Consider the following 24,924-nt stretch of genomic DNA (forward strand, 5'->3'; position numbering starts at 1 on the left):
TCGAGTAGGCATGGACTACCCCAGTCCAGGGGTTATACCTGGCTGACCATGGTGGCATAGGCTACTGCTGGTGGTGCTGGGACGTCCGGGGCATCCCCCGGAGTTAGGTGCCTACTGCTGGAATAGCGCCGACGGCTGCTGTGGTGCAGGGGGCGGCTGTGGTGGTCCGCGGCAAGAAGTCCCAGCGGTAAAATAAGTGTGGGTCGCCCGAACCTTCACGTGCTTCATCCGACACTCCTCCAAGAGTAGGTACGCCACAACCTAGTGTAAAGGTGGCGAGGGCAGCAAGGTGAGGTTTGAGGCGGCGTTGCCGAAGTCCTCGTTGGGGCCGACAGTAAGTGTACTGAGAAGAAGCTCGTTGGAGATCACCTCGCCAATGTGCCGCAACTCATGGGAGAGCATCTTCAACCGCATGCAATAATCATCAATGGATGAGTCATTTTGATGACACCCAAAGAATTCCTATTTAAGGAAAATGAGGCGCTAAAGCCGTTTGTTGGTGAAGAGGCCATTGAGCGTCCTCCACACGGAGTAGGAGCTATCATCGTCACACACAACCGTGTGGAAGAGGTCCTTCGAGATGGTGATGTAGAGCCAGTGAATAAGTGTGGCATTGATGGCCATCCACCAGGCATCGCCCTTCATGATACTTGGGTCGACGGAGCCATCGATGTGGTCATGGAGGTAATACTCGCGGAAGACCAAGGAGAAGTAAGTTTTCCAGGCATAGTATGTGGAGGTGGACTGATCATGACGGGCAGGAACACGGTCGAAGATGTTGATGTCACGAATATCTTGGGCAGAGGGTGGGTCGGGTCCGGCGAATGGTTGGAGGCACCGGAGACAGAGGAGTTGGTAGGAGAAGACATGGTGATGGTGGCAGAAGGGAGATGGGGTGGCTACAGTAGCCCGGTGTGGAGAAGAAGAAGAGCAGAGGCTGGGGTTGGAGGAGAAGGAGGGCAGCGCCTTGGGTTGGAGGAGGAGTAGGGAAGCAGTAGAAAAGAGAAGAAGAGCAGCGGCAGTAGAGGGATGCGGCAGTAGAGGGATGCGGCAGCTGGGATGGAAGGGAGGGGTGGCGTGGCGGCAGCAAGGAGGATGGTGTGGCAGCAGCTGGGTGGAGCAACGGTGACGCAGGCGTTGCAGCGGAAGGTTTAGGGTAGGATTGGTACAATATCTGATTCCATGTAGACAAGGAATGTTTTGCAATGCATAATATGATTGATGATGCCATAGGCATATATGTAGATACGGAGGTGGCTTGGCTTGTTAGGCAAGACTAAAACACAATCCTAACATACCAAATCTACATTGATACAATCATATTCAACACTCATCATGGTGGAAGAGCCCGAGGCGAGGCACATCACGGACCAGGCCATGCTTCAGCAACTGAACATGCTCCCTTGTCTCCGGCGTTTCCCACCTCCATCGTGCTACGGTGGCGGCTCCAGCATGGTCGTGATTGAGGCTACGATAGTTGATTCTTCGGCGGCACCTACCTTTGGCAGTGTGCTAGCCTGGAGATGCGGTGTTTGTGTGATGCCGCACAGTGGAGCATTGCTGGCGCTACATTGGCCCGGAGGCCACTAGGCCTGTGTTCTCTAGTGTTTGTGGCTTGTCGACGTCCTCTGCCGGTGCAACTCCGGTCCCAGAAATTCAGTAGTTGCGTCCCTTCCGGCTCTCCGGGCTCATTGGTGTCACGACGGCTACGACCCCGGTAATTCGGATCTGCGCTCTCTCTAGTCCTAGCTTTCCGACGTTGCTCTTCACCGTCGCTTCCCCCTGCGTTGGTTTTCTCTGCCTCACCAACCCTGACCCTGTACGCCTCCACGCCTCACCTGGTGCCAGATCCTATGTCGTGTGTCTGGTGGTCCCATGTTCCATCTTCAGACGGCCAACCCACCTACATACTTGGTTGCTTCGACCAACAGTGGCTTCCTCAGCTCAATGTCGTATCCGACGGCTATTGGATTGCTCAGTATCAGGCTAGAGAGAAAGCTCTGCTCGGCTTGCCGATGCTGGCAGCGACGACACTCGTGGATGTCGTTTTCCTTCTTGGAGGCGCTCTCATGGCCTTCGCCTGCACCCATGTTTGAGCTCAGGTGAGGGAGTCCTAGATTACCGGGTCCTCGGGCGTCCGGGCTATGCGACATGGGCTGGACTCATGGGCCGTGAAGATACAAGATGGAAGGCTTTCCCCCGTGTTCGGATGGGACTCTCCTTGGCGTGGAAGGCAAGCTTGGCGTGCGGATATGAAGATTCCTTTCCCTGTAAACCGATTTTGTACAATCCTAGCCCCCTCCGATGTCTATATAAACCGGAGGGTTTAGTCCGTAGAGGCAATCATAATCATACAGGCTAGACATCTAGGGTTTAGCCATTATGATCTCGAGGTAGATCAACTCTTGTAACCCCTATACTCATCAAAGTCAATCAAGCAGGAAGTAGGGTATTACCTCCATCAAGAGGGCCCGAACTTGGGTAAACATTGTGTCCCCTGCGTCCTGTTACCTTCGATCCTTAGACGCACAGTTCGGGACCCCCTACCCGAGATCTTCCGATTTTGACACCGACATTGGTGCTTTCATTGAGAGTTCCACTGTGCCGTCGTCGAAAGGCTCGATGGCTCCATCGATCGGGAACGAGATTTTTCTCCCCGGTCAGATCTTCGTATTCGGCGGCTTCGCACTGCGGGCCAACTCGGTTGGCCACCTGGAGTAGATCGACAGCTACACCCCTGGTCATCAAATCAGTTTTGGAAATCTGAACTATGTCGCTGATATTCGAGGAGACTTGATCTTCCAAGGGTTCGCGGCTCCAACCACCGCTCCGGCCTTAGATCCGAAGCGCGTCACCAAGTCCGAAGACGGGAGACTAGAGCCCACCGGACTCTCTGCGGCTGCCGAGCTCAACACGGGAGAACCGGAGGGAATAGTGTCACCAACACTCATCATAAAGCCGGATTCTTTTCCAAACACTAGCCCTGGACCCTCTCGGCCCGCGTCACGCGGGCTCAGCTAGGGAACATCGGTCCCCGCACAAACCTCGCTCTTGAACGAGGCTCTGGACTTAATGTGGTCCCTCGCCATCACAGAGGAACCGCTTCCAAATTACGCCCAGCCCGAACTAGGGGCTGGAAATATGGAACTTTACTTCCCACCCACCACCCACTTTATAGCCACTGTCGAGGATCTAACCGACACGCTCAACTACGCCTCCGAAGACGTCGACGGTATGGACGACGATGCCGGAGAGGAGCAGGCCCAAAACCCGCCGTTCACCGGACGCTAGACGACCACTTCCTCGTACGACGTGTACATGGTGGACACACCTAAAGAAGGCGATGGCAGTGAGGAGAAGGACCCAGTCGAGGATGAAATGTCGTGGTTCTAAGTCTGATAGTAGAATGGGGGGTAGGGATGTAGAGGCAAGATCCTAGCTATGGAGAAGCTGTACGCACGAGTTTTACGAGTTCAGGCCCTTCTCGGAGGAAGTAACAGCCCTACATCTCGGAGCCCGGAGGCGGTCGACTGGATTATATGCGTGTGTGTTACAAGGGGTGCGAACCCTTGTGCATGTGGAGGGGGGTGGTTTATATAGAGTGCGCCAGGACCCCGGCCAGCCCACGTTACAAGGGATTTAAGGTACATCAAGAGGGGGGCGTTACTGCTAACGTCCGTAATAAAGTGTTATAAATGGCTATTAAGTCTAGGAGTTAATGCTCGACCGTTGCTGTGTAGAGTGACTTTGGGTCTTCTGTCCGTCGAGTGTTTCTTGTTACGGTCGAGTGATCTTGATTCCTCCGAGTGGAAATGTTTCTGGTCGAGTGGGTGATGGTACCCCTCGAATGCTTCTGGCTTTAGAGTGATGTCCTTGGGGAGGGTATTTAGGTCAGGCCTGCGACCCTACCCTAGGTACATCTCCTCATCATTAGCCCCCGAATGGATCAGGGTCTGAGTGGAGAAGGAGTTGAAAATACTTCCGACTCATTTTTCACGCTTCGGGTGTGTCTTGTTTTGGATCAACGAACCGAGGTGGTGACACCAACTTCTTTTTCAGTCGCCTTGATCCATTCCTGGTTTTGTTGAGTGAACTTTTGCTGGAAGAGGTCCGAGTGCTAATGTGGTGGGGATCTTCCGTCTGACAAGTTGCTCTGCTGCCCGCGGATCTCGCGGGATTCGAATTTCGGGAAGAGCGCGGGGCGGAGGAGGCCGCAGTAATTGGGCTGGATAAGGCAAGGCCGCCTCGATTCCCGCGCCGCCTTTTTTTGCCACGTATCACGCGCGCGACTGTTGCGGGATTTGATAAGATTGCCCGGGCCTACAGGTCAGTCACTCGGAAGCAACCCCATATAAGGCGTCGGACCGGGGTTTTTGAACAATGCGTCCTCATTCTTCTTCTCTCTTCTCAGTTTTCCCCACTGTGCCTGCTCCTCCTCCAGCGCCGCCGCTCCGCTCGAGCTCCGTTCGCGGCGATGGGGAAAGAAAAGACGGTGGCTCTGGAGCACGCGAAGAAGGCGACGGCAAAGGCGACGGCAAAGGCGAAGGGGAAAAAGTCCAGCCGGGGCGGATCCTCGTCGCGGTCCGGTTTGCCGCACGGCTGGATCCAGGGCGACTGGATCCGGTCGACGATCAGTCAGGATGACCTCGACGATCTGGCGGAGGAGGGGCTGATTCCTCACGGATCGGCGCGGCTCCCGGAGGATGAGACCGAACCTCGACCGCGGGAGGGTGAGTGCGTCCTCCTTGCCACTCACATCGACCGTGGATTTTCTCTGCCTCCGCATCCTTTTTTCTGGGCTTTCTTGAATTTCTTTGGAGCACAACTTCATCACTTTTCCCCCAACACCATCATATATCTTGCTGCTTTCGTGTCTCTGTGCGAAAACTTCTTGGGTTGTCGACCACACTGGGGTCTCTTCAAGCAATTTTTCACGTGTCGCTCCCAGTCGGTCAAAAAGGCTAACCCGAGTGACGAGAGGACTCAGGTGATCCAGATGTGTGGGGGTCTTGGGATTCAAATGAGGGGTAAGAGCTCTTTCCCAGCCATAACTCTTCCTGAGTCAGTACGAGGATGGCAGTCGACCTGGTTTTACTGCAAAGACCAGCCGACTCCAGGTCAGTCGATTGGACTTCCTCCTTTTTCTATGGCTCGCGTAGAGAAGCCCTCCGCCTTGAAAGTGACTCCAGGGGAGAAAGCGGAGGTGAATGTGCTGGTTGAGCAAGTGGTCTATCTCATCCGTGAGGGTGTAACTGGAATGGATCTGCTGGAAGTCTTCCTCAGACGACGCATTCAACCACTTCAAGCCCGCGACCATCCTATGTGGATGTATTCGGGCATTGAAGATTCCACTCGGGTGCACCCAGAAGAAGTCGACGAGGATACGGTGGAGAAGTGGTTGAAGAGTATCACTGGCAACAAGGATAACCCCAGAGGAGCCAGGAGAATCCCTCCACTTGACCAATCCTACGAACCAGACAAGGTCCGATTCTGAATTACCGAGTGTCATCTTGATTTAATATGCAACTGTTTATGCTTCACCGACTGACTTTGTCTTGCTTGTTTTCTTCTAGGCCTTTACTGAAATGTATTCGATGCCCAACGGAGAGCAGGAGCAGGACCCGGAGGGGGAGGCAAGCGGAGGTGAAAGCGGCGAGTGGCACTCCGACGGAGAGGGGGACGAGGAGAGCGATGACCCGAGTGACGAAGAAGAGGTCGACTCTCCTCCCCGCAGGGAAAGGCGATCCAAACTTACTCACGACCCGACGAGCGCCCGTGACAAGGCGATCGTTCAGACCGGGCAGTCGTCAAAGCGTCCTCGGACGTCCTCTCCGGCACCAACTGAAAAAGCTCCAAAGCAGTCCAAGGTTGTAGTGCAGAAGACTCGGAAGGCGCTGCCGAGAATCAAAATTGATGTTCCTATTGCTTCTGTGTGAGTGTTCTTCTTTCGCTTTTACTCGACGTTCTGTGCTATTTATTTTTCCCTTGGTTTGACCGAATGAATCTTGAAACTGGCAGTGCCGCTACCTCTGGGACCTCTGCTTATAAGAACGAGGATGAGGAAATGGAAGATGAGGTGACCTCCAATCCGGGTATAATCCTCGTGATTTTGTCTTTGATTTGTCGATTGAACTGCGATATATCCAATCGGGTGATGAAACTTTGGCGACTGATCTTTTTATAGCCCTCAACGTCATTGACCTCCCCGACTATGACGAGGACGAGCCACAGAGGCCCTTGGGGAGAAGAAACAGGAAAACGTCCGCTGGCAAGACGCTTCAATCGACACCGGTGGCGGAACTGGTAATTCAGGACGCCGGCGATGCCAATCGGACTTCCGTCTCCTTCGCCATACCGCTGTCGAGTGCTCGGCCTTCCTCGTCAGCTGCACAGACTCCCGCCGATCCACCTTCACTTTTTGCTACACATCACGTCCCAGAGGACCAAGTGGGTGCTGCAAAAGAGGCTATACGCCAGGCGGGCATTATGATGGAGAAGATGAAGATGGTGCGGGAAGCCAGCCAAGCTGCTTATGATGCCAGCTCCGCTCTCCAGAGCAACGTCCAGGTTAGTAGATCGTCGACTGACTCTTCTGGTTTGTTCTGTTAGGATATGGTACCTGAAAACTTTCTTTCCAAGAATCTTTGCATATGTCTGCGCCTTGTATCTGTACACCCACTGGGTGTTTTGATTTGTCACTGAACGGATTCGCACTTTGAGCTGATAATGTTGTTGCCGATTGAATCTTTTGACCAGTGGGGGCACGCTGAGTGCACCCATTGGGTGTAGTCCCCGATACCATAATTGACTGCGGGCAGTCGACTATGGTCTGAGCATCAGAATTTGAATTTCTTCACTCGGTCTGGTCGGGCCATGTCGAGTTGGAACTTTGAACCAGTGGGGGCACGCTGAGTGCACCCATTGGGTGTAGATCTTTTGACCAGTGGGGGCACGCTGAGTGCACCCACTGGGTGTAGTCCCCGAGACCATAATTGACTGCGGGCAGTCGGCTATGGTCTGAGCATCAGAATTTGAATTTCTTCACTCGGTCTGGTCGGGCCATGTCGAGTGGAACTTTGAATCAGTGGTTTTTTTTGCACTCGTGCTGGAAAGGCCTTGTCGAGTGTAAACTGAACCAGTGGGGGCATGCTAAGTGCACCCACTGGGTGTAGTCCCCGAGACTACTGTTGGATGTTTGATTCGGCAGTAGTCTTAGAATTTGTTGGCTTTATCTTTTTACCTCTCCGAAACAGCCAATCTTTTCACCAGTCGACTGACCTATTCTTTGTTTGCAGAAATCTTGTGATCTTGGAGCTCGTTTTGCTGACCTGGAGAAGCAGCAGATTTAGCTCAACCTCGATCTAGAGCTGGCCAAGACAGAACTGCAGAAGGCCAAGGATGACGCCGCTGGTAAGGAAGACATGTCGACTGAGTTTTCCCTGAACCGGATTTCATTCTGCTTTTTCTGAATCCAACATTATTTCTTTCAAAGAAACTGAACCAAGCTCTGGCGAAAAAGGATCAAGATCTGGCGGCCGCGCGGAAAAAAGCTAATGAGAAAACTGTGCTCGCTGAACAGAAGTTGGCTTTAGTCGGTAAATTGGAGGAAGAAAACTCCAGGCTGAAAACTGCCCTTGACGAAGCCAATAAGGAAGCGACTCGCCTGAAGAAGGACAAGGAAAATCTGAACGAGAAGATGGAAGGTATTGCCCGCAGGAGGAACGATCTGGAGAATTATCTGGGAAGCCTTGCTAAGAAGTTGTTCGTCATGCTTGAAGGTGTTTCCTTTGATCCAACTGGTTTGTTCTTGTCGACTTGACATATGATCATTGGCTTACCCTTGAATTGTGTATGCAGAGTTTTCCCGGGACTTCGAGGAAGAGACCGGGCGAATTGAACCAAGCTTGGACCCCATCAACTCTCTAGTGAAGGATGAAGCTGCCATGAACGTGCTCCGACTGGAGTCTCGCATCACTGGTGTTGTCGATTATCTCGCCCGACTGAAATTCGCGATGTCGCGGATTGACATAGCTCTCTGCCCATGGCAACACTTCAGAATGACCTCGAGTCTATGATGGCTCGGCTCAATGAAGCTCCCAGTCGAATTCAAGAATGGAAGAAGTCTTTTGCCCGGTGCGGCGCTGATGTGGCTCTATCTCTGGTTCACGTCCATTGTCGAGAAGCTCGGGAAGAGAAGCTGGCGGCGATTAAAGTTGCTAACACCAAGAGGCACGACTCCCAGTCCTTCATGGAGACTTTCATTGCTGCCGCCACTCGGATTGCTGACGGGATCGACCTGGACGAATTCGTCGAGCCTGTCGGCCCTCCTTCTGCGGAGTGAACAAACTTTTATGCTCTGCCTTAAATTTGCCTCGGAATGCCGAGTGATTTTGTAACCGTTAAACTCCTTCGGGCTGAATGCCCGAGTACTTTGATCCGTGGTCTTGAACTTTAGGATTTATCTGAACTTGATTTATCTCTGAATATGCTTGTATTTGTCTTCGAGTGGAATTTGTTCTTCACGCGGAATAATTTTTGTGCTTGAGATGCAGCTCTGAGGTTGATGCTCTAGTCGACCCGCACCTCGTCGTCCTTGCGGATAAGGGTGGAGCGCACGTTGTACTTGTGGCGCAGCTCCGAAGGAGAAGGTTGCAGTCGACCTGCACCTCGTCGTCCTTGCGGATAGGGATGGAGCGCACGTTGTACTTGTGGCGCAGCTCTGAAGGAGAAGGTTGCAGTCGACATGCACCTCGTCGTCCTTGCGAATGGGGATGGACTTCGAACTTAGGCGAGTACTAGACTGCAGCTAAGTCCCCCGAGTGGGAGGGTTGCTCACCACTCGGTAGGATTTTTCAAACTTAGGCGAGTCCTGGACTGCAGCTAAGCCCCCGAGTGGGAGGGTTGCTCACCACTCGGTAGGATTTTCAAACTTAGGCAAGTACTGGGCTGCAGCTAAGCCCCCGAGTGAGAGGGTTGCTCACCACTCGGTAGGATTTTACAAACTTAGGCGAGTACTGGACTGCAGCTAAGCCCCCGAGTGGGAGGGTTCCTCACCACTCGGTAGGATTTTACAAACTTAGGCGAGTACTGGACTGCAGCTAAGCCCCCGAGTGAGAGGCTTGCTCATCACTCGGTAGGATTTTACAAACTTAGGCGAGTACTGGACTGCAGCTAAGCCCCCGAGTGGGAGGGTTGCTCACCACTCGGTAGGATTTTACAAACTTAGGTGAGTACTAGACTGCAGCTAAGCCCCTGAGTGGGAGGGTTGCTCACCACTCGGTAGGATTTTACAAACTTAGGCGAGTACTGGACTGTAGCTAAGCCCCCGAGTGGGAGGGTTGCTCACCACTCGGTAGGATTTTACAAACTTAGGCGAGTACTGGACTGCAGCTAAGCCCCCGAGTGAGAGGCTTGCTCACCACTCGGTAGGATTTTACAAACTTAGGCGAGTACTGGACTGCAGCTAAGCCCCCGAGTGGGAGGGTTGCTCACCACTCGGTAGGATTTTACAAACTTAGGCGAGTACTGGACTGCAGCTAAGCCCCCGAGTGGGAGGGTTTCTCACCACTCGGTAGGATTTTTCAAACTTAGGCGAAACGGATTCGCGGCTAAGCCCCCGAGTGAGAGGCTTGCTCACCACTCGGTAGGATTTTTCTAACTTTAGGCGAAACGGATTCGCGGCAAAGTCACCCACTAGGGGATTTCAGATGCAAACAAAAGCAACAACAACCATTTAGGAAGACTGTAAAGCTCTTGTCTTTGATAAACAAACTACAAAGGTATTTCTTATTACATCTCATCCGAATGAGTACTTAAGTATAAAAGGGGCGGAGCAGCTCCGTGTTCCAAGCCTGTGGCTCGTCTTTCTGATGCTCGACATTGTAAAGATGGTATGCTCCATTGTGGAGAACTCTGGTGACAATGAAGGGACCTTCCCAAGCAGGGGTGAGCTTGTGTGGTTTCTGCTGATCTACTCGAAGAACCAAGTCTCCCGCTTGAAAGGCTCGGCCCCTCACGTTTCTGGCGTGGAATCGACACAAGTCTTGCTGATAAATGGTCGACCGTATTAAGGCCATCTCTCTTTCCCCCTATAGGAGATTGACTGCGTCCTGCTGGACCTGTTCTGTTTCGTCTTCAGAGAAGAGCTCGACTCGGGGTGCATTGTGAAGCAAGTCACTCGGTAGAACAGCTTCAACTCCATAAACCAAGAAGAATGGAGTTCGGCCAGTCGACCGATTGGGAGTTGTCCTCAATCCCCAAAGAACTGATGGGAGTTCATCGACCCAGGCGCCTGCTGCGTGCTTGAGATCACGCATCAGTCGGGGTTTCAGTCCTTTGAGAATCAAGCCATTTGCTCTTTCTGCTTGTCCATTCGACTGGGGGTGGGCGACTGAAGCATAGTCGACTCGTGTGCCTTGGGAAGCACAGAAGGCTCTGAACTCATCAGAATCGAAGTTCGACCCGTTGTCAGTGATGATGCTGTGCGGAACTCCATATCTGAATGTCAATTCTCTGATGAAGTTGACGGCAGTACTGGCTTCAAGATTCTTGATAGGCTTGGCTTCAATCCATTTGGTAAACTTGTCGACTACTACAAGCACATGAGTGAAGCCGCTCCAACCAGTCCTCAGGGGTCCAACCATATCCAATCCCCAAATAGCAAAGGGCCAGACGAGTGGAATAGTCTTCAGGGCTGACGCAGGCTTGTGGGACATGTTGGAGTAAAACTGGCAGCCTTCACATTCGTCCACTATATCTTTCGCCATTTCATTTGCTCGTGGCCAATAAAATCCGGCTCAGTATGCTTTGGCCACAATGGTTCGAGAGGATGCATGGTGACCACAGGTCCCCGAGTGGATGTCGTTGAGGATCACTCGACCTTCTTCTGGTGTTATGCATTTCTGGTTGACTCCGGTTACGCTTTCCCTGAACAGTTGTCCTTTTATCACAGTAAAGGCTTTGGATCGACGGACGATCTGTCGAGCCTCTTCTTCATCCTCTAGGAGTTCCTTCCTAAGGATATACGCAATGTATGGCACTGTCCAGTCGGGAGTGATGACCAAAACCTCCATGATCAGGTCGACCACGGCTGGGACTTCGACTTCAGTCGGATCTGTGGCACTCTTAGGCTGCGAGGGCTCTTCAGTGAAAGGATCTTCTTGAACTGAAGGTGTATGAATGTGTTCCAAAAACACGTTACTGGGAATGGCTTCCCTCTTGGAACCTATCTTTGCCAAATCATCGGCTGCTTGATTTTTCAGTCGGGGCATATGATGGAGCTCTAACCCTTAAACTTCTTTTCCAACTTCCTCACCGCATTGCAGTAACCAGTCATAGCTGGGCTTCTGACGTCCCACTCCTTCATCACTTGATTGACTACCAAATTTGAGTCACCGTAGACCATCACTACAAAACAAAGACACATCCGTGACATTTTGGGCCGAACGAATTTTTTTCCTGTCATACATATGACACTTCTATGATGATAATTGTGACAAAACCCGGTATCATCATAGATGTGGTGGGCTCCTACTTCTATGACAAAAAATCATGACAGAAAATGGGCTTTTCGTCCTGGGCGGGCCGGAGACGCAGTTGCATGACATTCTTTGGGCCGTCCATGACGGAAAAAACTGTGGTAGAAGCGAGGGGGAGGAAAATTTCGGGGAGTTCCCGGTTACGGTGGGAGGTTGGGGGCCGAGCGATGCACGTTTCTCTCGTAGACGTACGCGCGTGTGTGCGAGGAATTGGCTCTAACTGAACCCGAGCGAGGCGTTGGGCTCTAACTGAACCCGAGCGATTGCACTGCAGGCTACGCGTTACAGAACCCGAGCGATCGATCGATGGCTGTTAACTGAACCCGATCGAGCGATTCCTTCGCTACTGCTGCTAACTAAAGCTGATCGATTGGATGAACAGTGAGAGTTGCGAGGGGGGGGGGGGTTGGATGAACAGTGAGCGGTGGCGTTGCCTCTGGATGAACAGGACCCCGTGGTGTGGTGGAGGGCTGGATGAACAGTAGACGGTGGAGGGGTGCCCGTGGAGGGGTGGTTGAACAGGACCCCGTGGTGTGGAGGGCTGGATGAACAGTAGACGGTGGAGGGGTGCCCGTGGAGGGGTGGTTGAACAGTAGCCGGTGGAGTAGCGCGCGGTGGAGGCTGGATGAACAGGAGCCCGTGGAGGCTGGAGGAGGTCGACGGTGGAGATGAACAGTATCCCGTGGAGTCCCGTTTTGCGGTACGCCACACCCCTCCCGATGAACAGGACCCCCGTTTCGACCGTAGGAGGTCCGTTTCCACCGTTTTGCGGTACGCCACACCCCTCCCGATCAACAGGACCCCCGTTTCAACCGTAGGAGGTCCGTTTCCTCCGTTTTGCGGTACGCCACACCCCTCCCGATCAACAGGACCCCCGTTTCGACCATAGGAGGTCCGTTTCCTCCGTTTTGCGGTACGCCACACTCCTCCCGATCAACAGGACCCCGTTTCGACCGTAGGAGGTCCGTTTCCTCCGTTTTGCGGTACGCCACACCCCTCCCCATGAACACGACGCATTTCGTTGCCTCCCCATGAACACGACGCATTCCGTTGCCTCCCCATGAACACGTCGACGACATTGTTTCTCCGTTCCGACCCAGCCATGTACACGAGCCCTCGCCGTACGTATGCGCGAGTAGGCGTTCCAGACCCTGCCCGTATGTACGTACATGGCCGTATTTTCTTTCTTGCACCCTGGCCGCTGTACGTACATGTACATGCTACGTGCGCGCCTCTACTACGACACATACGCGCCTCTACTACGACACATGCGCGCCTCTACATCGACCAGTATATATGTACGTACACGTTCGCGACCAGAATGACAACGCTACGTACGCTTCGACCAGGTGGGTCCCAACTGTCAGGCACTTCCTTGCCTGCGAAGATGTAGCTGGTGGGTCCCAGCAGTCAGGGGGGCGAATCGTTTTGGTTTTTTTTGCCCGGATGCACTTCCTTGCGTGCGAAGATGTAGCTGGTGGGTCCCAGCAGTCAGGGGGCGAATCGTTTTTTTTGCCCAGACGCACTTCCTTGCGTGCGAAGGTGTAGCTGGTGGGTCCCAGCAGTCAGGGGGAAACGTTTTTTTTGCGAAATACGGTGGCCCGTCCGGTGGGTCCCTGCTGTCAGGTGGAGGAATCATTATTTTCCGCATAATAAGGAGGCACTTCCTTGCTGCCGCCGTGGACCCAGCTGTCAGCCTCTCCATGAACAGTCCACGTCCGATGGAAGTCGTTCCTTGACCACGTTGACCACGCCGCGCCGAGAGCACCAGGGCGGTGGACGACGGCGAGGCCTAGGAAGGGGACGACGCGGAGCCGGTGAAGACGCGGCAGTGGATGCCCACGCGAAGAGGAGTATGAGGGTTCACTCGTTCGGCTGCGGTGTGAGGCTGCCGTCGCCACAGGGCCTGGCCAGCGGTGGGAATAGTAGGGGGCGGTGAGGCCTCCGTGGCAGCACAGCCGGCCACGAGAGGCAGGAGCAGGCGGCACGACCGGCGCTGCTTTGGGCGGCTGGAGCAAGAAGACCAGAGGTTGAAGAAGCACTACGGCCGTTGGATGGACATCGTACGGTCACTTGAGCTAGAATCGTTCATATTGACTAAGTTGACAAAGCCCTCCGTCCCCGTCAACTTAGTAGGCCCACAAGTCAACCTCCCACCAAGGTGGGTCCCAGCTAGCAGGGGGAGTATTCATTCTTTTGTGCATAATAAGGAGGCACTTCCGGTGGGTCCGAGCTGACAGCGGGGGGAACGTTTTTTTCGTGAAATACAGTGGCCCGTCCGGTGGGTCCCAGCAGTCAGGGGGGAATGTTTTTTTCGTGAAATAAGGTGGCCCGTCCGATGGGTCCCCGCTGTCAGGTGGAGGAATAATTATTTTGTGCATAATAAGGAGGCACTTCCTTGCGACCGCCGTGGACCCAGCTGTCAGCCTCTCCACGTACAGTACTCTTCCGATGGAAGTCCGTCGTTGACCACGTTGACCACGCCGCTCCGAGAGCACCAGGGCGGTGGACGACGGCGAGGCCTAGGAAGGGGACGACGTGGAGCCGGGGAAGACGCAGCAGTGGAAGCCCGCGCGAAGAGGAGTACGAGGGTTCACTGGTTCGGCTGCGGTGTGAGGCTGCCGTCGCCGCAGAATAACAGGGGGTGTGGGTGAGTGGAGGGATGGCCTTGCCAGCGGTGGGAGTAGTATGGGGGCGGTGAGGCCTCCGCGGCAGCACAGCCGGCCACGGGAGAAAGGAGCAGGCGGCACGACCGGCGCTGCTTTGGGCGGCTGGACCAAGAAGACCAGAGGTTGAAGAAGCACTACGGCCGTTGGATGGACATCGTACAGTCACTGAAGCTAGAATCGTTTATATTGACTAAGTTGACAAAGCCCTTGGTACGCTCCAACTTAGTAGGCCCACAGGTCAGCCTCCGAAACGGTGCGCCCCAGATGTCAGGGGGAGGAATCATTTTTTGGGCGGCCGAAGCTAAGAATATCCGAGATTGAAGAAGAAGCACGACATCCGTTGGATAGACATCCAACGGCCACTGCTGCTAGAACCGTGTGTTGACTATAATAAGTTGACAAAGCCTTGCATACGCGTCAACTTATTTTTTTTAGGGGACGCGTCACTTAGTAGGCCCACAAGTGTGTGGCACAGAACTTATAGCCCATTTGCGTTTTGTAAGAATGTATAGCCCATTTTTGAATTCTAATGGAATTTACAACAGCCCATTTACAGGTTGTTAAAAGTACAACCCATTTTCTAGCTAGGACAACGATTAATAATTTCAACCAACTGTTGAAGACAGAATTCAATAAAATTTCCCACATTTTGATGGAATCCGAAATATTTTTATCCCGAAATTTCTAGTCAGATTAAATATAAATTTGTATTACGTAAAAATCCAACGAAACATTGCACGCGCAACAATGAAAATTTAAGATTTTCAAAATCCATAAATAATATTTTATAAACTAATTTCGTGTTTGGTGCATTTTTTTATAGTTACTGTCCAGTTTTTATAATTATATCCCATTTATTATTTTTTAAAGCCCATTTTCCTATTAAGCCTAATGCATCCCTCCTAGGAAAGATTTGCAGCCCAGCGGGGCGGAGAATAACAAGTTGACCTTGCCTGGGTATTCCTCAAAAAGACGTATAGCTGGGCTAGCCATTTTCATCTTGAAAAAAATTAGTATCTGGGCTGGATATCTGGCCTGGGCTAGACGGGCCACAGCCCGCCCAGTTAATACCCTACTCTCCTCTGAACAACAACGAAATCATCGCCAAGAAAAACTCTGCAGTGCTCACGCCTCAAAAACACAAATACTGCTCGAGCTGCTTGGTCCCAGCTGTCGGCCGCACCTTGTGCAATTCTCTCGTTTATATTGACTACATAGGTTGATAATGGTGTGGGACCGTGATGTCAGGAAACCAGGAGAAAGCAAAAAAAATATAGTTGTACATAATAAGGAGGCACTTGCGTACGTACGACTATGGCCCTAGTTGGTCCCTAGTGTCATCCAGTCAAAATAAAGTCATCTCCTGAATCCTCATGTTCGTTGACGATGTTAACAATGCTCGGCGACACGGCGAGCGCAACAACTCGAAGGACAACGGAGAGGGCCTCGCGGGCCCTACGGATGGTCTGATACAGCGCCCGCTGCTCATTCAGGAAGCCAGGATCATCGGACACCTATGAGCACCTTCGAGAAACTGAGACGACATGAAACGGTAAGGCGACGCTTGGGAGCTCTCATTTATTTCAAACCTGTATTAACATACAAGTGTAATTTACTCGTCATCGGAAACAACGCGTAAAATACAGGCGTAATGAAACCGAGGGCCCGAGGTCTGTAAGTAAAACCGGCGGGTTACGTGTGTAATTTGAGAGACCAGTGTATATTTTACGAGCACTGCTATATGGACGACATTACCAGACGATACATGCACGACGTGCTTATCATGCCATCCATGGGCAAGGCTGAAACAGCAGCTAACGGCTGGATTAGCAATCGTCCGAGTGTCGTTCAGCGTTTTTATCGTGTGTGAAGTACTTCCGATATTTTACTAGTCGAAATCGACCAACCAAGCGCCTTCGCCCGAGACCATCTGCTTTAATTTACAAGCGTCAGTTTTAGAAGCGGTTTTGGTTGGAAAACGACGATCCAATCACGGCCTAATATCATGAGTTGGCCGGAAGATCATATGGTTTCACGTCTAACCTACCCGACTTGTCGTATAGGCTATGAATGAAACATCAGACGATGACCTTCTTAAGCACGGAAACAACAGAAGAGGATGATCTTCTTAACAAGCAAATCACTGGCATTAGATCGACATGCAAAACAATACGAAGCATTATTCTCAGGAGGCACGGTGAACAGCTCGTGATGCCGCATGCCACAACATTCCAAGCTCAACTTTGCAATCAAACACAAGGCCTGGCATTACATAGACAATATTCAGAACAAACTCTTAACATAGGAATATCTCAGCAGAGTAACTATTTACTTCTAAACTGAACACAGGAATAGGAAAAAACACTCGACGCTGCTCACAGCAAGGGCGTCCCACTCAAAAATATCAAATGCATGTCTTCTGGCTAACATCAATGAGCAAATTTTGACAAGGTTTTCCAATTCCAATATATTAAACTAACGTCTTCTTGCTAACATCAATGATTAAACTTTGACAAGCTTTTCCCATTCAAAATATGTAATGCCTATGATCGTGGAGTCCTGTCGTAGCTTCTTGTACTTGTTTGGGCACTTTTTGCCCAGGGCACTCCACGTGTTGTTAAATTGCCAATGGTCTCTGCAGACTAGTCATGTCACCGGTGTCTAATAATACTCTGTAAAGCTTCTCGGTCATTCCTTCTGTAATGTAGCACAAACAGTGACTGCTTCTTTCTGCAAAGTGGAACGACCAACTAGACCCAGTAATGCAGCAGTTTGCCTTGGACACATTGGCTCCTTTTGTGCAGTTCAACTAAAATCGAAGTCGGAATAAAACCGAGCTTTAGTTTTGATATCCCTGTAAGCAACAATAGGTATAAGGGAAACAATTACCGAGAAATAATGGTTGATAACTTCTACTCCCAGAAGAAAAGCATCTACTGATCTACTTAATCTTAATGGGAAACAAAGCAGGAGAGTAGCAATTCTCCATCAGTGTGATTCATTCATATTGACTGAGACATTATCTTAACAATGCCTTGTTTCATCATGTATAAAGAACGACAAAGCAGAAAAGTACCATTCCTAAAACAATGCAACTGATTCATTTTAACAGAGACATTATCTTAACAATACCTTGGTTAAACATGTAGAAAGAACTACAAAGCAGGATAGTACCATTCCTAACAAGTGTTGCAGTTTTGAACTAAGATTCAGTAGTTAATTAATTCTGAGAGTGGCATTGCTTAATTTTACCAGCGGCATTAGATTAACGAAAAGCATAAACAGTTCCAGGGGAGAGTGGGCGCAACAACAGTATGTGCGTCCATCTACTTATAAAGGGGGTGATGCAGAGTTTGTTGTAACAAAGCAACAAGCATCATGTCTGGGTTTGTCCCATTTTTGTTCACTACTTAATGGGAAAAGACAGCAATACAATAGCTTGAATTCAACATTTATTTAAAACAGTACCAATACAAGTAGCACAACATCTCAAAGCACACTGCACAATCATGTGGATGAAGGCCTGTACCGACCTTTCATGAGACGGACAAGATAAAATACGAATCTGCCAACACGAATAGGAAATCCAATCTCGTTTCGTGCAGTTGCACTGAAATCAAGCAAAGTGTTTCGCGTAGCGAAGCAAAATGTCGCAATAGCAACAAGTTGAATAGATATCTCTGTTTAAATAGAGGCAAAAAAGGAATCAATTACTGGCTAATAAAGGAGGATGAAACATGCGGCCACAAAAATGGTAATCCTGCCAATCCCTAACAAGTGTTGCAGTTTTGAAATAAGATTCAGTAGTTAATTCTGAGAGTGGCATCAATTACTGGCTTATAAAGGGGGTGATGCTGAATTTGTTGTAACAAAGCAACAAGCATCATGTCTGGGTTGGTCCCATTTTTGTTCACTACTTAATGGGAAAAGACAGCAATACAATAGCTTCAATTCAACATTTATTTAAAACAATACCAAAACAAGTAGCACAACATCTCAAAGCACACTGCACATCATGTGGTTGAGACCAAGTTTTGAAACAACTCGCCACGAAGACTGGAAACAAATCTCGATCTCCTTTTGTGCAGTTCCACCAAAATTAAGCAAAGTCACCGGTGTGACATTCAAGTTGAACTGCACAAAACACTCTTAAAACATAAGTGTTTCGAGTAGCGAAGCAAAATGTCGCAATAGCAACAAGTTGAATCGATAGCCCTGTTTTAACAGAGGCAAAAAAGGAAACAATTACTTGCCGATAAAGGAGGATGAAACAAATGGTGACAGAAAGAAGCATCTAACTTATCTTGGATGGAAAACAAAGTAGGACAGTAGCATTTCTAAAATGGTTGCATTAATTCATATTAACAGAGACATTCTCTTGAAACAACATTCGTTAAAAAATGTAATTTACTTTTAACAGTGGCATTGCTTCAATTTTCCAGCGGCATTCTTAGATTAACAACAGCAAAATAGCTGTATGGGACATGCCAGCACCATGTGCGTCCACACGTATAAATGGGTGATGTAGAGTATGTAGCCAAGCAGCATATATGCGCTGGTCCCATATTTGTTCTCTTTGAACCTTCTTCCTATGTGAGGGCAGCAAATCTAGTCCTGCACAAACTACCCGACCCCCCAGTTTCTTTCCCTTTTCAACAAAGAGTATGTAGCCAAGCAGCATATATGCGCTGGTCCCATATTTGTTCTCTTTGAACCTTCTTCCTATGTGAGGGCAGCAAATCTAGTCCTGCACAAACTACCCGACCCCCCAGTTTCTTTCCCTTTTCAACAAAGAGATCGGTTCCTTACAGATGTGTGTACTGGGTTACCCCCTTTTTCCCTTTTCGACCTACAAAGCGGCTGGATAGCGAGTCTATACTACTTTCCGCCCCTCCTTTCCTCATTGAACCACGTCCTAGATTCTTGCTCCAGCCCACCGCACCCTTCTTTCCTCTTCGAACCAAGACCTAGATTCAACTACAGATCGAAAAAGATCCACATGCAGCTAGAGCAACGATGGTTTCAAAGAAACTTATACCTTAGGGTCGTCGGGATGTGGCAAGGCGTGCGGCGGGAGGCCGGATCTGCCCACACTACATACGACAGCGAGGAAGAAGGGGTCGGTGGCCCTCCCGCACAGGCGCTGGGTGAAAGAGAACAGCGCAGCCGACAGTGGATTGCCTCCCTCGCCGAAGGTGATAGAGTGAACGCTGCACCTCCTCCCCTTCCCGGTGCGATGGGATACGGACGCCTCCTTCACCAGCTGTGAGGGGGGAGAGAGAGACAAGAGGCCAACACAGTCTTGTTTAGATCTGGTGAAGAGAGGGTGAGAGCCTGTGAATATAGCAAACCCTAGCAAATGAACGCTGAGCCTCCAGCGTGTAACATATATGGAGAGGGTGAGAGAGCGAGACGCGAGAAACTCTATCAAACAAGAGGCTATAATGGAGTAAAAAAAATCTCTCCATAGCAATGGTTTTAAATAGAATACGCGCGTTCCCGGAAAAAAGAAACGAAAACTGGTGGACAATTTTTTAAGGGTCTGTCTAGGACACATCTAGATGTGACATAGTTATGTCACATCTAAGTTGATGTCCACTCTGTTTGTGGTATATTTTTTTCCTAGTTTTTTTTTGTTTCTTGTTGCTACATTATATACTTGTGGGAGCTTAGATGTGATATCCTTAAATAACATCTAGATGTGAATTAGATAAACTGATTTTCTAACGTACCAAGAAAGAAAACTCGATCAAAAACACGCCCCCGCTTCCAGGTCGCGAGAGTCATCGCGCACACACACATAGACATAGACATGCATATCCGTGTTTACGTAAAATTCCATTTCCATTTCCATCTCCATCTCCAATCATATTTGTCCAACTGGCACATTATTTACGTTGTTAATTATATACGCAGCAATATTAACGTACAACATTTCTTGTTTGCGCACGTCCGGACCACTGCCACGGCCGGTCCTGACCAACCCTAACCCTCTTCATCACCCGCGCATACTTCCCGCCCAAAACGGTCAGTGCCGCATTCATGCCCGGCCAGAGCGGACACAACCTCTCACTGGCGCCGGCATTGAAGCGGCGCGCCGGCCGAGAGAGCATCGCCCACGCCGCTTCCGGGTGCACGCGGCTGCTCCGCGTTCAAAGGTCGCAATAGCCAGCTACAACATCCATGTAAAAATTTCTTGGGAGTCCGTGCTATATCTAGCTCTCCTCCCCCAACTCGTCAATCTCTTCCAGTAGTGCTAGTACTCCATGGCGCGATCCATCGACAAGCAGGTGGGAAAGTTATGGTATACTCGGTTTGCGGTGAGTGGCATGCCGAGTGACCGTGCGGGGTCGAGCCGTGGAGGAGGGTGAGACACGAACACGACAGACGTGATTTAAACGTTGGTTTTGCTCGATGGCGCGATCCAACGAAACGAAACGTTGGTTTCTCTCCGTTTCCATTTTTTTCTCCGGAAAAACGGAAACTTTCCACTCGATTTTCATTCCTATTCCAAGGTTGCCCCGTTACAACATTCCATCAAATACAAAGGAAAACTAACACGCATGCTGATGCATCTCAATGATTCACATATCATAGCCAATATTTACTTCACAACTAAAGAAAAAAGTTGTGAGAGCGTGTACGAAAGAAAAACTACTGATGGGGTCACTACGACTTAAACCCTAAACCCTAAACATGATTTAATTTCCTGGCCAGGTAGAACCTGTCGAATGAAAGACGGCTGGCACCCTTGGATCATACGATGCTTTTGTGCAGTTGCACTAAAACCGACCTGAGCATCCCTGATGGCAAAGATATTGACGAAGTGTGATTAGAATAATAGTACTGGCACTAGTTCATGAGACATAAACTCATCACAAGTAGAAGCCGGTAGAAGTAGAGAAAGATCGACATGGAGATGGAGCTACGGCAGTGGAGCAAGCCGGCTCCAAAAGGAAGATGGACTACCTGGGACGTCGGGCTGTAGCTAGAAGGGCGGTTGGGACGCGGCATCGGCCCATACCGCGGTGACCCCCGATTGGGACGCACTGACTGTGGGTTTTCTCCCTCGCCGATGTCGACCGCGTCTACGCAGAACATTGTTCCCTTCCCCCAGCTGCGGGATCAGGCCCGTCGTTCTATGCTTGTGAAGAGAGCAACCTAAGCAAGCAGGCTTGTAGCTTAGGCTCCTGCTAGTGTATATATAGTGGTTTTCTTTTTCTCTCCATATCAACCATTTTATATTGCGTACGTGTCATTCAAGAGTGAAATGATGGTTGCTTCTTCCGACTAACTTACTGTGTGATTTGACTGCTCCTTAGTGGCCCCTACACGTACTCCCCCTACGTGTATGCAACAGTCACATGTACACATGGACGCAAAAACGCGCGCGACGCCCTAATGCATGCATGTCCGAGCACACGATGGAACACACACGGTCACGCTCAAGTGCTCAACCTACACGTGCATGCACACACATACTCAGTCAGGGTGAGCTAGTGACCGTATAAACACCGGAAAAAAAATATTGAGCGCAATGAGCGTATTATGAAGTCCACTGACCGTATTTTTACAAATATACAGTGAGAGACAGTGTATTTATTTCGTTTGAAATTAAGCCATATTAACCGGAGAGGAGGCAGTATGGACTAGCATTACTTTGCTGTGTCCCGTCAACTTGCCGAACGAGGAGAAGGTTGCAGGACGGGAGAAGCTTGCGCGCGGTGGCTCGCAGGACAAGGAGAAACTTATGACTAATGCAAGCTATCCCTCGCTCAGGCGGTGGACGTGCAACAGTTAATTCGGTGTCAGATTGCCAGAAGCATACACTATACTACTAGTGCTATTATTGTTCGACTTCCCGAATAGGCGAACAGCCAAGCGCAAAGTTTACTAGTACTACTACTATAGTCTATAAAGGTACGCAATATACTAGTAATAGGAACCGGATGGAGGAGCGTCTGCACTCTTATTATAATTTTAAAATGTGATAAAGCAATCTTCAACACATTTGGTTCTCTTCGAGGGTTCTCGCATGTGATAATGGAAGTTGATTGCATGGAACACTCGCCACAATTCTCGCTTAATTTTGGCTCATATCCTGTTACAAATAGTAGCACTCGGTAATATTTCCTCTTTTTTTTGTTATTCAGCATGTAAACAGGTCAGCAAACCTTGCGGCGCATCTTCGTGCGAACCGTGCTTGCTGCACTTTGAATGTGGCCGAGAGCTGGCTTGATGAAACACCTCGGTTCCTACTTCTTTTTTTGTGGGGTACCTCGCTTCCTAGTGACCAGTGTCTTGGCTGATCGTCCTAAGAATGCTTATATATGAATAAAGCTCTCTCATTTACCCGCAAAAAAGATTAAGCCATATTAACCAGAAAGGAGGGAGTATGGACTAGCACTACTTTTTGGTGTGTCCCGTCAACTCGTAGAACGAGGAGAAGCTTGCAGGACAAGGTGAAGCTCGCTTACGCCTTTTGACTAATGCAACCTACCCTCGGTGGACATGCATCAGTCCATTTGGTGTCAGATTGTCAGAGGCATACACTGTAGTACCCAACATGCGGAGTACCATCATTGTTCGACTTCACGAAGAGGCGAAGAGCCAAGCGCAGTAGTACGAGTAGTACTACTACTAGAACCGCATGGTGGAGCGTCTGTACTCTTATTTTTTATCTCTGATAAAGTACATGTTTATTCCGGAGAAGGGCGGCAAACGGCAACCCAACATGTAATGAATGATATCGATCAACTAACCATGCTCAAATATATCTTGGCCTCCGTGCGAGCCCGTCTGTGTGTTCTCACTTCTCGTCTCTCTCAAGGAACGGCGGGTTGGCTCTTTGCCGTCAATTGAGATCGGTTTGCTCACACTCCTGTCCCACATGTCAGTGATATGCCAAGAGGAGGTGCATTGACCGACTGGCCATACGCGTACTTGGTTTTGCACCTTCATACTACTCCTCCCTCCGTCATAGTTTACAGGGCGCGCTTCATTATGATGCATTTCTCTCAATGCATTTCCACCACCAGAGAGACTTTAGACACGTTTGGTTTAATGCTCAATTAATTAGGGCGTGTTAACCGCAATCAAGTCCACAATTTTCTCTCCATGTACTGTACTACTACGGAGTGGACTAAGTGCATGCATGTGTGTACCCGGGGTGGAAGCACTGCATGCATGTGTGTACGCATTATTCCCTCTAGTAATAGACGCCGTGCTATAACTACCAATGCTATTTTTCAGGCCGATCGCTAGTCGCCTTGGTCCCAGAGATTTTTTTCTTTTTTCTGAAGCGCGCTGTATAAACAGTGACGGATGGAGTAGTATGAGCGGATTCAAAGAAGAGCGTATTGATGGTTGCTTCTTCAGAGCAACTTACAGTGGGAAAGGTGGGGCTTATGATTTGAGTGCTCATTACTCACTATTAATGCGGCGCAACGACCGGGCTGAGTCTGCCATGCGGTTGTGCACTACCCCCTCGGTTCTTAAATATACTCCGAAGTATTTGTATTTCTAGAGATTTCAACGAGTGACTACTCAAATATTTATCTTTTTAGAGATTTCAAATGGACTGGCACATACGAATGTATATAGACATATTTTAGAGTGTAGATTCACTCATTTTGCTCCATATGTAGTCACTTGTTGATATCTAGAAAGAAGAATATAATATTTAGGAACGGAGGGAGTACACATACGAAGCAAAATGAGTGAATCTACACTCTAAAATATGCCCGTTTGAAATTTGTAAAAAGAAAAATATTTAGGAACGAAGGAGTATAATTTTGTGCATGGCACATGGACCCGGATGATGAAGAGGCTTCTGGCAATGCTATCAAGCTTCCATCATTTGTTTACATAATTGACGTACTATACAAATAATTTTCCAGTGACATGAAATTGTACAATGGTGTGAGCTTTCAGCTTTTGTTTCGTGTGTCTTGCCATCGATGCTCTTTCGGAAACAATAAAAAACTAACTTCCTTGCTAATGCATGTCAATTATTAGCAGATCAGAGCTAATAATTACATCACAACTGAAGACAGAGTTGTGAGAAGGTATTAAATTAAAATTGATCCATGCTTTCATTGGCAGCAACGCCGCCAGCTCTGTCTAAATCAACAAGGCATGTTGGGGAAAAAAGTAGCTGTCTGGAGCATGCAAGATTCCGATCATTTTGTGCAGTTCCACTAAAATAGAGCTGAGCGTCCCTGTTCCAAAGATATTAAGTGTGATTACGATAATAGAAGACTGCTGATGAAACAATAAACACACAAATAGAAGCCGGTCACCTTTGCAGTCTCTCTTAAGACTAACTAGTTGGAGAAGATTAGGCTCGGAGTTGGATGAGGAGGATAGAGCAAAACCAATCTCCCTTTGTGCAGTCGCACTGAAATGTAGAGACGTTGCCCATGTGACATTTTAGTACAACTGCACAAAACACTCTTAAGAAAAAAGTGATTTGTGCAGTTCACCAAAAGGTCGCAATAGCAACGAGTAGAAAGGAAACAATTACTGGCCAATAACAGTTGATGACACATGCGACAACAAAAAAGAAGCATATTCCTTATCCTAAGGGAAGATAACAACACGGTTGTGTTTGTCTAAAACGGTGTGAGGACGAGAATGCAATATGGAAAGTACGCCGGACGAGCTACGTTTTGGGCAAAGAACTATGGAAGATCCACATGCAGCGACGTGGGAAGACG

The sequence above is a fragment of the Aegilops tauschii genome, chromosome 2 (assembly GCF_002575655.3).
Source record: "Aegilops tauschii subsp. strangulata cultivar AL8/78 chromosome 2, Aet v6.0, whole genome shotgun sequence".
NCBI classification, from domain to species: Eukaryota; Viridiplantae; Streptophyta; class Magnoliopsida; order Poales; family Poaceae; genus Aegilops; species Aegilops tauschii.